Raw genomic sequence first — 13,176 nt, 5'->3', positions numbered from 1 at the left:
TCAAGAATGTATTTGAGTAACAAGATATGTTATTGTTCTGTTTGTTTATGAATATAGGATTGTTTGCATGAATAGTTGTTCCTCATTTCACGTGCCTGTGTTGATTTTAATCATGCCCACTCCCCCCAATCATTACCCGAAATCGGCACGCCTGCTGGAGCGTGAGATTTTGAGTCGGGGGATGTAGCCGTGTAGGAGTCCGACTCGTTGGCTGAATGGTCAGCGTACTGGCCTTCGGTTCAGAGGGTCATGGGTTCGATTCCCGGCCGGGTCGGGGATTTTAACCTTCATTGGTTAATTCCAGTGGCCCGGGGGCTGGGTGTTTGTGCTGTCCCCAACATCCCTGCCACTCACACACCAAACTTAACACTATCCCCCACCACAATAACAGGCAGTTACCTACACATGGTAGATGCCGCCCACCCTCATCGGAGGGTCTGCCTTACAAGGGCTGCACTCGGCTAGAAATAGCCACATGAAAGTCGGTGATTACAGTATATATTGTTATCGTGCACAGACCTGTCGTTTGTTTACATCAATAATGAGATGTATGAGTGAGTTCGCAAACTTGAGTCTTCTTTTCAAACGTTAAAGTGTGTTACAGTGTGTTAACGTTTAATTTGTGTAATTTTTAAGTATCAAAATGAGTTGAAGAATGAACAAGTGTCTTTCCATAAGTGAAAAAAGCGTGTGATTCAAGCTGTGGAGGATGGACAATTAAAAAAAAAACATGTCGCCAAACAGTTCAGTATTTTACCATCGACATTGTCGATGATTTTGAAAAATAAAGATCGCGTCACTAAAAGTGCCTTAAGTGCGAGTAGAAAAAGGTCACGTCAGGGTGAATTTCCCCGTCTTGAAGAGTGCTTGCTTAAATGTATTCGTCATTGTGGAGGACAAAACGTTCCCTTGGGCGGTTTCATGTTGAAGGAAAAAGCCAAGTCTTTTGCGCAGTCTCTCGGGATTAAAGGATTTGCAGCAAGTGAGGGGTGGCTTTCAAATTTCAAAAATCGACACGCCATCACAGTTAAAAAGATATGCGCAGAGAGCGTCAGCGTCGATAACTCCATTCGTTCCGAAAGAATTGACGAACTAAATGAACTTTTGAATGGCTATGACTCAAGGAACATATTCAACACAGACGAAACCGGGCTTTTTTTAAATGTCTTCCTGATCGCACCCTGACGTTCAAAGACGAGAAGTGTTATGGAGGGAAACTGAGCAAGGAAAGAATAACTGTCTTTCTAGCATGTAACATGGACGCATCTCAAAAGTTGAAACCACTCATTATAGGGAAATCTGCGAAACCACGATGCTTCAAAGGAATAAAATCTCTGCCCACAGCTTATCGGTCAAATAAAAAAAGCATGGATGACGACAGAGTTGTTTAATGAATGGCTGACCTCGGTTAACAGTGACATGAAAACGGAAAAACGCAAAATCTTACTGTGTTTTGACCACTGCACCGTGCATAATAACCCACCGCCATTAGACCGCGTAAAATTGACTTTTTTTTTTCACCCAACACGACATCAAGATTGCAACCATTAGATCAAGGCATTATTCAAAATTTAAAAACTCTCTACCACAGAGAAATTGTTTCTCTTGTGCTGGATAGCATCGAAAAAGGTGAGAAGGCGAACATACCAGTTTTGACCGTTATAATCATGATTGATAAGGTCTGGAAAATTGTCAACCCGACCACCATTTATAACTGCTTCAAAAAGTGTGGGTTTAAGCAAACCGAAAACATGGAACAGTCATCAGAGCCGCCAACATTTACGAATTTTGACTCAGGCTGGGGACTTCTACCTAACTGTGGAGAATTAACGTTTGAGGACTACGTTCAAGTTGACGATGACATCGGTGTCCACGGTGCTGTAACCGATGCTGAACTGTTGGATTTAGCCTCTCTGGATGAGGACGAGGGAGAAAACGAAGAGCAAGCGCTAATTCCAGTCACATTGAGCGAGGCAAGGACATCTCTCCTACGCCCTCAGAACGGACACAAGTGACGATTTCTTCTCAGTTCTCACCACTATCGAAAATTCATTGGACAATGATCGATGGAAGTCGCTCAGTCAAAAGAAAATTACGGATTTTTTTTTTTCAAAATGAACATTTCTGTATGAACATTTAAATGAACATTTCTGTATGAACATTTCATAACTGTACAAATGTTGTGAAAGAAATGAGTAAGTATAAGTGAAACTCTTGTTTATTTTAATTTTTCCCTCCCTCCCTCTTGGTTACTTGAACTCCTGTTATTTTGAATTCTCGGCAAATTGAACTTTTTCTCTGGTCCCTCGAATTTCAAATTATCGATAGTCTATTGTACCTGTATACTGGAACGTAAAGAGAATCCTACAGGACAAAATTCCGGCACCTCGGCATCTCTGAATGCCATAAAAGTAGTTAGTTGGACATAAAACTATTTAGTATTCTTTGTTAAGATTTTAAGAGACCCTAGAGTGAAAAATTTTGCCGTGAAAATGTTTCATTTAACACGATTGTAAATCTCTTAAAGACCCTGCCTGTTGAGACGGGATTCATTCTCGTAATGGCAAGTACAGAATGGGAGTGCTCAAACAAATGACGACGCTGTTGGTCGTGATTAAGCCATAATAAACTTAAATGGTGTCATATCAATTTCGTTAATCTCATCCTGAATTTACTCGCTCTCTCTCTCTCTCTCTCTCTCTCTCTCTCTCTCTCTCTCTCTCTTTCTCTCTCATTAAGTACGACTGTTAAAGTCATTTGTCGTTAATTTATCCAAGGCCGTAATGAAATTATGATGGCCCCTTAACGGAGCTATTTGACGGGTTATAAAAGTGACTTACATATCTATCCTCCGAGTGGAATCGGTAGGCTATGGATGATAATTCTAAATGCTTCCTGAACGAGTTTATATAGCATTCTCTAGTGACGTTGTCAGCCGTGTGATCGGGACAAACTCGAGTAATGAAGTATAGTTTTGTGATCACCGCAGTCTCCTTCCTCTTCCTTCACACTCGAGGGGCATTCATAGGTAAATGTATAATACTTCACGAGATTCTAATTCATAGCGGAAGAAAATTGGATGTTTCAGTAGAGTTCAAAATGTTTTAAGCAGGCGTATTACTCCTACTTTCCCTGCTTGACGAAAATGCTTCATGACGTTTTCCATACAATTCACACCGGATCTAATTACATAATATTAATTCACATACAATAACAAAATACAGAATGATGATGTATTATATTTTCCAATAATAGTGTCATTGACCATGCGTCACCTCATAATATGTAGGCCTTCGGCTTGAGCAGCAGTCGCTTGGTAGGCCAAGGCCCATCATGACTGTAGTATCATGGGGTCTGTTTACTTGTTTAATAATAATGTCAAGCTGCGTATTGTGAAGTAGTTTAACCATTTATTTATACTGTACATCTCTTCACCATGTAACATTTTCCTCAATCTTCTCTGGTTGTACCTCTTCTCGCAAGTTTCATAGACTACTGATGTCACAAAATTACTCTCAGGAGAGAGTTAAAGTCATGATCCACGGTCTTAGGTTAATGCCAAAATATAACAATACCAGTGAGTGTAATTTTATGTATTTATTTATTTAGCATATGACTATAGAACTGTATACACACTTTAGTATATATAATGATATACAGAGGTTAGGTGTCAACGCTATTACCATTTGAAAAATAATGATCACAGCTTTAGAGCTGATCATCAAGTTCATTCAGACACTGGATTAATGATGGTGGATTATTTACAAGGTCTGCTTGTGATCCTTGATATCAGAGACCTATTGCTACAGAAAATATCGGTATTATTTCGGTATTTGCCAGTACTGCTATAGGTAACCGTACAACGTTTATACCGGTATTACACTGAGTGGTCAAAAGTCATGGGAAGACACTGAATGTGATGTTAATAACGAGTCGCTCCTCCACGAGCCCTCAAAACGGCAGCAGTACAGCAAGGCATCGACTCTACAAGGTGTTCGAGTCGTTCTGGAAGGATCTCGACGCACCCGCCTTGCAGAGTTACCCACAATAATTGTTCTTGTGTAGTTGGAGTATACACCAGCATCAACAGGGTCCCATAAATGCTGGATTGGATTAAGATCGGGGGATCTGGAGGGCCAGCCCATGGTCGTAACTTTACTGGAGGGCTCCTCCAACCACCTGTGTGCCTTCACAAAGCGGTGATATGGTGGATTTTCCTGTTGAAACATGGCATGCAGTCGTAACACCAGTTGTGTGGTAAGCAAGTTCAAATTGCTTGAAAACAACTCCCGTATAGCAGTACTTTTAATATCAGCGAACATCGAACACATCCAGATGCATAGTAAACAACAACAATATTGTTTTGCCTGCCCTTTTCAATAATTGTATGAACATTTAATACAGATAGATAATAAGTGATTCATTCGTAATGTAGTTTATAACACTTCTTCCCATGCAATACTCACTGTGCTTTGACCATTCGGACTTATTTTCAAACGATCCTGTCCGAGATAGTGCAACATTATCGGCCGTGACTGATATTGAGACTTTCCTAAATCGCTGACTAATTTTACAAATATTATAAAACTGCATTTAAAGTGGAAAATTTGGAATTCTGCATTTAACTTGAAAATTATGAAAATTAATATTCATTAAATAAAATACACACTCGTCGGACCTTGTACTCACACTTACTTGTTACCTGCTTACTTACACATACGTTATTTGAAGGGCGCCAGCTACCACTCAGTGTAGCAATAATAGAATGAGAATCTTGCCTATCTCTAGGGTGTGGGGTAATGAGCTTACTTTTGACAACATACCATATAAGTTCTGGGAAAAGGAGATTGGCGTTCGGTTTCCCCATTAATTTTGAGGTTAAGATATTTTACTGTCATTGAAATAAAACTATGAATTCGTTTTTAGAACACAATATATATTCTTTAAATAATATATAAAAATTAGTGAGTCTTATTGCGATAAAACAGATGAGAACTGAAAGAAACTAGGCATGAATTTGAATTCTTCTTGACCGGACATTTAACAATTTATACGAAATATTTCCCTCACTGATTCACTTGACTGTACCTTCAACACTTTGAGTGTAATTATGACGTATTCCTTTGATCTGGTGTTTACTGTAGATGTGTCACGCCTAACTTGGTGATACATCCTTGTGACTGCTTCTTCTCCATATCATCTGACTTCTTTGTAAGTCAATATGGTATCCCTCTCTGACTCCATGGTAAGCCCTTGCGTCCGTGTCTTCAACTAAGTGACGGACCAGGTTTGGCCTCACTCTCTCAATAATTAATGGCTCACTGAGTCTTCTCCATCTCTCGTTCACACTCGTTGACTGACCGACTGAGGCCTCTTCATCTCGTAGACTTCTTCACTGTTCAGCTTCCGTTTAACTAATGACTGTTCACTTATCCATTTTGGCTTCTTCACTGTACTGCTTCCGTTTAAATAATGACTGTTCACTTATCCATTTTGGCTTCTTCACTGTACTGCTTCCGTTTAAATAATGACTGACGCTACAATATGCACCCACCTTTTATAGACGTTGGTTGACACAGCTACGTAATCTCCAGAAATAACAATGACATACTCCCACAACGCCTCAAACCGTTGCATGTAATGGTGAAATCCCCTGGGGCGGCTGAGTCTCTGAGCGAATTGCTAAAAGCTCACGATGACGTAGCCATGACGTAGCAATGACTTGGCAGAATCGCCAGTAGTGCAAAATACAACAACGTCACATCCACATCTGATATATTGAAACTCTCACTGTACAGGTATTTAATGTTAATCTACATATACGTATATATGCATACACTCAGTTACAAATACGCAAGCGACAACCATTGCATAATGGAACTGAATAACAATTATAACAAAATAATAGTAATCTCACAGATAAAGTAATAATAATAATACGGACATAATAATAATAGTAATAATACAGATAAAAATAATAAAAATACAGATATCATCTTGTAACGGGATTTGAACCGTTACAGCTTTGACCATTCGGACTTATTTTCAAACGATCCTGTCCGAGATAGTGCAACTTTATCGGCCGTGACTGATTACTGGTTTGGGTAAGTGGTCACCCATTTTTTTCAAGAGTTTGTCCCCGCGCTGTGTTAATGATAATAAGCTAGACGGCGTGATACCTTCCTGTCTGTATGTACGTCGACTGTTTTCTTGTGACATGTGAGTTTTTACATTAGTAACGTTCTGACATCTGTTGAGTATATTTATACTAAGGCTCATGAGAACCGGGGTTGACGTTTGGCGCCACCGGTGAGAAAAAATTGACTAACGCTGCTCGAAAATCTTCTGTTTCTATGGCAACGATAACAGCGATGCCATATTTCAAGAAACTATCGCCCTGTGGGCTCTCAGTCGCTTTTTTATATTATTCGGGGTGGTACAGTGTTAGCTGTTGGTGCTTTCTGTATTAACGGGGTTTTTTTCTGAACATTATTTTCGTTGTTAGTTTATTGTTTTGTAAATTAATCAGTGGCTAGTTGTACAGTTCTATTCTATATTCACCATGTGCATTTGTTGAGGTTGTGAGAAACTGATAGCTTTGATGATTGTGAAATCTCATATTTATCGGCATTGACGTGTTCTGTCCTAAACGCTGGTGGAATGATTAGCGTCAGCTTAGGAACGGGTCAAAGTTTATTGAATTACATTAGGCCTACATGTTTTAAACACTAGCCTGTATGAAAGGGTGGCATGCCGCAGATCAAGGTAACTATGACAACGCAGCGAACTTCGTAGTTACTGCTTTCGCCGCTCAAATGTCAGACTGCAACTCTCGTGGGTCCAACTATAGAAGCTGGGGAACGTCAGAGAACCGCAGAGAATCAAAGAGTATCTTCCATGATCAGAGAAAGTGTATACACTCTGGCTTGATAGGTATCAAACAATCAATCAATACTGATCTGCATTTAGGGCAGTCGCCCAGGTGGCAGATTCCCTATCTGTTGTTTTCTTAGCCTTTTCTTAAACAATTTCAATGACATAGGAAATGTATTGAACATCTCCCTTGGTAAGTTATTGCAATAGCTAACTCCCCTGCCTATAAACGAATATTTGCCCCAATTTGTCCTCTTTATCCTTCATATTGTGATCTTTCCTACTTTTAAAGACGCCACTCAAACTTATTCGTCTACTAATGTCATTGCACGCCATTTCTCCACTGACAGCTCGGAACATACCACTCAGTCGAGCAGCTCGTCTCGTTTCTCCCAGTTGTTCCCAGCTCAAACTTTGCAACATTTTTGTAACGCTACTCTTTTGTCGGAAATCACCCATAACAAATCGAACTGCTTTTCTTTGGATTTTTTCCAGTTCTTGAATCAAGTAATCCTGGTGAGGGTCCCATATACTGGAACCATACTCTATTTGTGGTCTTACTAGAGACTTATAAGCCTTCTCCTTTACATCCTTGCTACAACCCCTAAACACCCTCATAAACACGTGAAGAGATCTGTATCCTTTATTTACAATCTCATTTATGTAATTACCCCAATGAAGATCTTTCCTTATATTAACACCCAGATACTTAAAATGATCCCCAAAAGGAAAAGGTAGTAATCAAACAAGGCTGCATGCAATCACATTACTAAGAATGAAAATTACATATCTACGTAAATAAAATCGTGACGATCGTGTGTCTGTACATTTACTACATCAGCGAAATTTTCATTCAGTTTTCCGTTTCAGCTGCCTGCTGTCATTTCTTGATGGATACAGTACTTTTGCATCCATCTCTTGGCACAGGCCAGAGTAAAGTGTAGCTTCCACCGAAGTCCCAGTCAACATCCATGGCTGTGACAATATGGAAGCGGCAGGGGTATGGGTAGTGCTGAGTAATGACATTCAGAGCACGACTAGTGCATCTGAGTGTTATGAAAGGTGCTGCTCACAGGGTCAGTCGAGCTGCAATAGTACTTTCTGACCCAGTGAGGAAAGCAATGGCAAACTACCTCACTCCTCATCTTGCCTAGTACGTCTCATTTTGGTGCTACCATTGGTTTTTGGGGTTTGCTTATAACCGCATAACCTTTGGTGGTGCTATTTGAGGATCCAACCAACCTCTGGGCTGTTGACCTAACAGACAGACATCCGTTTCAGGTGTAATAATGACCATCTACATTTTTTTATCTTTGGTCTGTCTGTTTGTTTTTCTGTGTACTTATAACTTGAAAACTACTGGATATATTTTTAGCAAACTTCATATTTAGAATCCACCTGTCCTTGGGTAGGTTTTAGGGCCAATATTGTTTCTAAATCTCTGAATTGACTGGAGGTTTATACGAAACCTAAACCTTGATTTTGCACTCCCACAAAATATACACAACCAAACTTAATGAAATCAATTTCTAAAACTTTTTCCCACGTGCGTCATTTCGATACGAGGCTTAATAAGGGAGATATCTTTAACGGATCGTTTTCTAGTCTAACTTCCAGCGGACTTAGCCTAAAAGCGGGCAAGTGTAAAAGCATATTTCTTATAACTGCAAAACTACTGGACATATTTTAACCAAACTTCATATTTACCATCCCCCTGTCAAAAGGTACTTTTTAAGGTCCATGCCATTTCAAATACTTAGAGTGGACTGGGGGTTTTTAGTAAACCGAAATAGTAAATTTACTCTCCCACAAAATATACCAGACCCATCCGGATGGAAATCAACCAACCTTTACGGAAATCCATTTCTAAAACGTTTTCCTCGTGTGCACTTGTTCGATAATATGATTGATAAGGGAGATATCTTTAACGGACGGTTTTACAGGCTAAGTCCTGTGGACATAGCCCAAAAGGTGTTGTAGCCGATTTCTTATCTATACAAATAAAATCTTAACGACCGTGTGTCTGTACATTCACTATTTTGGCGAAGTTTTCATTCAGTTATCCGTTTCAGGTGTAATAATGACCATCTCCATCCTTATTACCTTTGGTGTATGTCTGTTTGTTTGTTTGTTTGCTTGAGTTCTTATAACTTGAAAACTACTGGATATATTTCTACCAAACTTCATATTTAGAATCCACCTGTCCTTGGATAAGTTTAAGGGCCAATATTTTTTCTAAATCCCTGAATTGACTGGGGATTTATACGAAACTGAAACCGTGATTTTGCACTCTTACAAAATTTACACAACCAAGCTTAATGGAAATCTACCTGCCTTAATGGACATCAATTTCTAGACCTTTTTTCTCATGTGCATCATTTTGGTACGAAGATTAATAAGGAAGATATCATTAACGGACCGTTTTCCAGTCTAACTTCGAGCAGGCTTTTTAAGCTTTTTTTGTCGATGTGTCTGTTCTTCCGTTTTTTGAGTTCTTATAACTGGGAAACTACTCTATATATTTCTACCGAACTTTATATCTGTCCTTGTGTAGGTATTAGGGTAAATATTATTTCTAAATCCCGGATTGGTTTGGGTGTTTATAGGAAATCGAAACAGTTATTTTACCCTCTCACAAAATATACATGACAGACCTTAATGAAAAACGAGCAGCCTTAATGGAAATCAATTTCTAAAAAGTTTTTTCTCATGTTCATCTTTTCGATAGGATGATAACAGGGGAGATGTCATTAGTATTTTGTTTTACAGGCTGTCATGTCATTTCATGTTGGGTTAAATGGTTTAGATAAAGAGCCATTTTACTCTTTCCGATTCTCTTTTTATTCGAATCAGAAGTACATTAGAATAATACTACATTTAAAAGAAACAAACTATATACACAAATATATACAAGTAAAAGGTCTACAACAACATATGTTATACAGATTCGGCCCAAAATTTGGTCACTTCAAGGGCATTTGGACTAGCCAGCACCAAGTCTTCCATTGTACAGTTTGATGGACATAAGGGACAACATAGCAGGTGTTCAGTTGTCTGAAGTTCACCACAGTCACAAAAGGCCGTATCGATGGGGAAGCTCAATTTCTGTAGAGTCGCTCTGGTTCTACCCACTCCAGATCTAAGTCTGTTTAAGGACCTCCATGTCAACCAGTCCTCGGTGTGACCGGGAGGCAACACTTCCCGTGGTTCCATCCATTTCAAAAGGCCAGGGGCCTTTTGTTTCCATTTGGTAATCCTGGCTTTGTCCGATGATCCTTCCAGGTGTTCTCAAGATGTTAAAAATACTTTCCTGGACTTCAATCTTCGTTGGGCAGGTTGGTATCCAAAGAGTGGATGTGAAGGCATTAAATTTGTTTTAAGCCTTTCGTTGTTAGCAGCAACCTCTCTCCTGACGTCACAAGGAGCAATACCGGCAAGGTAATTGATTTTCTCGAGAGGAGTTGGCTTCAGGACACCAGTAATTATTCTACAGCTTTCATTGAGTGCCACATCAATCTATTTTGCGTGGGCAGATTTGTACCACGCTGAACAGGCATATTCATCGGCGGAGTAACAAGGCTAGTGCAGTAGTTCTAACAGTTTGTGGGTGTGTGCCCCAAGTAGATCCAACAAGTTTTCTAAGTAGTGTGTTCCTGGAAGAGACCTTTTGTTTACATTCAGACAGTGCACCTTGAAGATGAGACTGCGATCGAGAGTGACGCCCAAGTATTTGGGATGGAAGCAGTGGTCTAGCGTAGCTCCATTCCATGTAACAACGAGTTTCCTGTTGGCTTGTCGATGTCGTAGATGGAATGCACAAACTTGCGTTTTGCTTGGGTTTGGCACAAGCTGGTTTTGATCATAGTAGTTGCCGAGTTCTTCTAGGGCAGCTTTCAGGATGCATTCTATCTCTTCAAAACTATCTGACTGGACAGCGAGAGCAAGGTCATCAGCGTAGATAAAACTATTGGTGTCTTGAGGCTGTGGCTGATCATTTGTGTATATATTAAATAACAAAGGCGCCAGTACACTTCCTTGAGGCAAGCCGTTCTTTTGAGTTCGCCAACGACTTCGCCGACCCTGAAAGTCAACAAAGAATCAGCGGTTATGAAGAAGTGTAGCTACCAGTCGTGTTAACTCAAGATCATTAGTAAGACTGTGAAATTGTTTAACAGGAGTCTGTGGTTTACCGTGTCATACGCCGCTGTGAGATCAACAAATGCGACGCCTGTGACTTTTTGTTAACTCAAAGCCATCTTCAATGTGCTGAGTTAGAGACAAAATCTGGGAGGTGCAATTTCTTCCAGTTCTAAATCCTGCCTGCTGTGGAATAAGAAGTGGGTCAATAACTTCAGTAAGGCGATTCAAAATCATTCGTTCCATGATTTTATACAAGTGGCATAGAAGATATATTGGTCTATAACTTTTTGGATCTTCAAAGTTTTTGCCTGGTTTTAGTATTGCAATCACCCGTGCCTTCCGCCAAATCTCTGGGATGTTGGATGATGCTATGCATTTGTTGAATAATTCCACGAGCCACAACTTTGTTCCAGAACCGAAGTTTTTAATTTGCTCAGTGCAGATATCGTCCAAACCTGCAGCTTTACCACTTTTGCACATTGTAATACCAGTTTCTAATTCATTGAGATTAAATGGTCTGGCTAAAGTACTGATAGCCTCAGATTCCCCGGTCACAATTTTTGAATCTGATTTCCTAATAGTTGATCGTGATTTGCCATTATTAAGCAACTGTGAAGCAATATGATTGGCTGTAACATTAGCATGGACTGAACATTTGGTTGGGTCACTGTTCAGTTTTTTCAGAAGTCTCCAAGCCTTTTGACTATTAACTGAGAAATCTGTTTCCTCCATCAGTTTCAACCAAGTTTTCCTTTTGTTTTCTAATATTGAAGAGAGTGAGTCATGTCCGGCTGAAATTGTCTCTTTGCTGAAAGAGTTCACTTCGAAGAGGGCAAGGTAGTTCTCTAGGTAGACTTTTGCATCAGCAGTTAAACCTTGGTAGTAGTGTGTTCTGCAACCTCTGGGTATTGATAAACGTGACGCTCTCGATACTGCATCAACAAAAGTGTCGTAAGATTCTGGTTCTGGATGAATCTCCCGTATGAAGCTGTCAAGTGTATTGCTAAATTTTTCCCAATTAGCCTTTTTGAAGTTAAACCTTCTCCGAAAAGGTACTGTAATCGGTCGTGTTACATTGGTTATTTGGCACATAATAGGGCGATGTTGAGAGTTAGGTAGGGGAGAACAGACTGATTTCGCACACTGCTGAGATACATGTTCACTGGCGAAAATAAGGTCTGGATTGTAACCGCGTTTCCATCGACCACTGTTGAAACTTGGTGGAAGCTTACTGTCATGTATAAGGCTAAGTTGGAAATTATCAGCCCACAGCAATACAGCATCCCCATTTCCATCATCATGTGCATAAACCCAAACTGTACTATGACTGTTGAAATCGCCGACTACAAATTTCGTAGTTTGCTTCCAAAAGTTATCAGGGGGCATAAAGGAAAAATCAATACCTGGTGGCTTATACACTGATGAGATAGTGCAATTACTAAGCTCAACTGTTATTATTTCAATGTTATTGTGATCTGTTACAGATGTTGACAAGACCTGAATGTCAGGATGAACAAATATTGCACTTCCGTACTGACTATGTGGTCTCTCAGCCACAAGTCGTAAACCAGCAATTTTGGGACGTCGTTGATGGTCACTTCCGTGTGTTTCTTGAATACAAAGCACGTCACAGTTATTAGTTTGACAGAGTTGACTCAATAGTACCTCTGTAGATGGTGATAAACCTTCTACGTTATGGCATAATATAGTTAATTTCGGCCTTGAAAAAGGCCTTTGAAGAGTAGTTGCCATCTAGTACTCTTTCCGATATAACAGATAATAAGGGAGGTTATAGTCAACGATTGGTTTCATGAGCCTTCAGCCACAGTATAACTCCCGGTTTCAGATGAACAACAATAATAACCGAGAAATAGGGAGAATTACGCACGACTTCGGTTCAGGAACAGTATAGTTCAATAAGCTCTGTGATTTACCCCATATTTTGTCCATTTTGTTCAGCTTTGGAGGAGTAAACAGAATAAGAAAGAAAGAAAGAAAGAAAGAAAGAAAGAAAGAAAGAAGGTAAATACCCGAAATAGAAACGGAAAACTAAGATGAGAGTGCTAACTGCTTTTAGCCACTCCGTAATTTTGTCCTGGTCTACAGAGAATTCTTGAAATGATTACCTTTGCTCTTTTTTCCTGTTCGGAATACAAAAAGGCA

The sequence above is a fragment of the Anabrus simplex genome, chromosome 8 (assembly GCF_040414725.1).
Source record: "Anabrus simplex isolate iqAnaSimp1 chromosome 8, ASM4041472v1, whole genome shotgun sequence".
In the NCBI taxonomy this organism is placed as follows: Eukaryota; Metazoa; Arthropoda; class Insecta; order Orthoptera; family Tettigoniidae; genus Anabrus; species Anabrus simplex.
The sequence above is the reverse complement of the archived record's forward strand: the minus strand, read 5'-3'. Positions refer to the sequence as shown.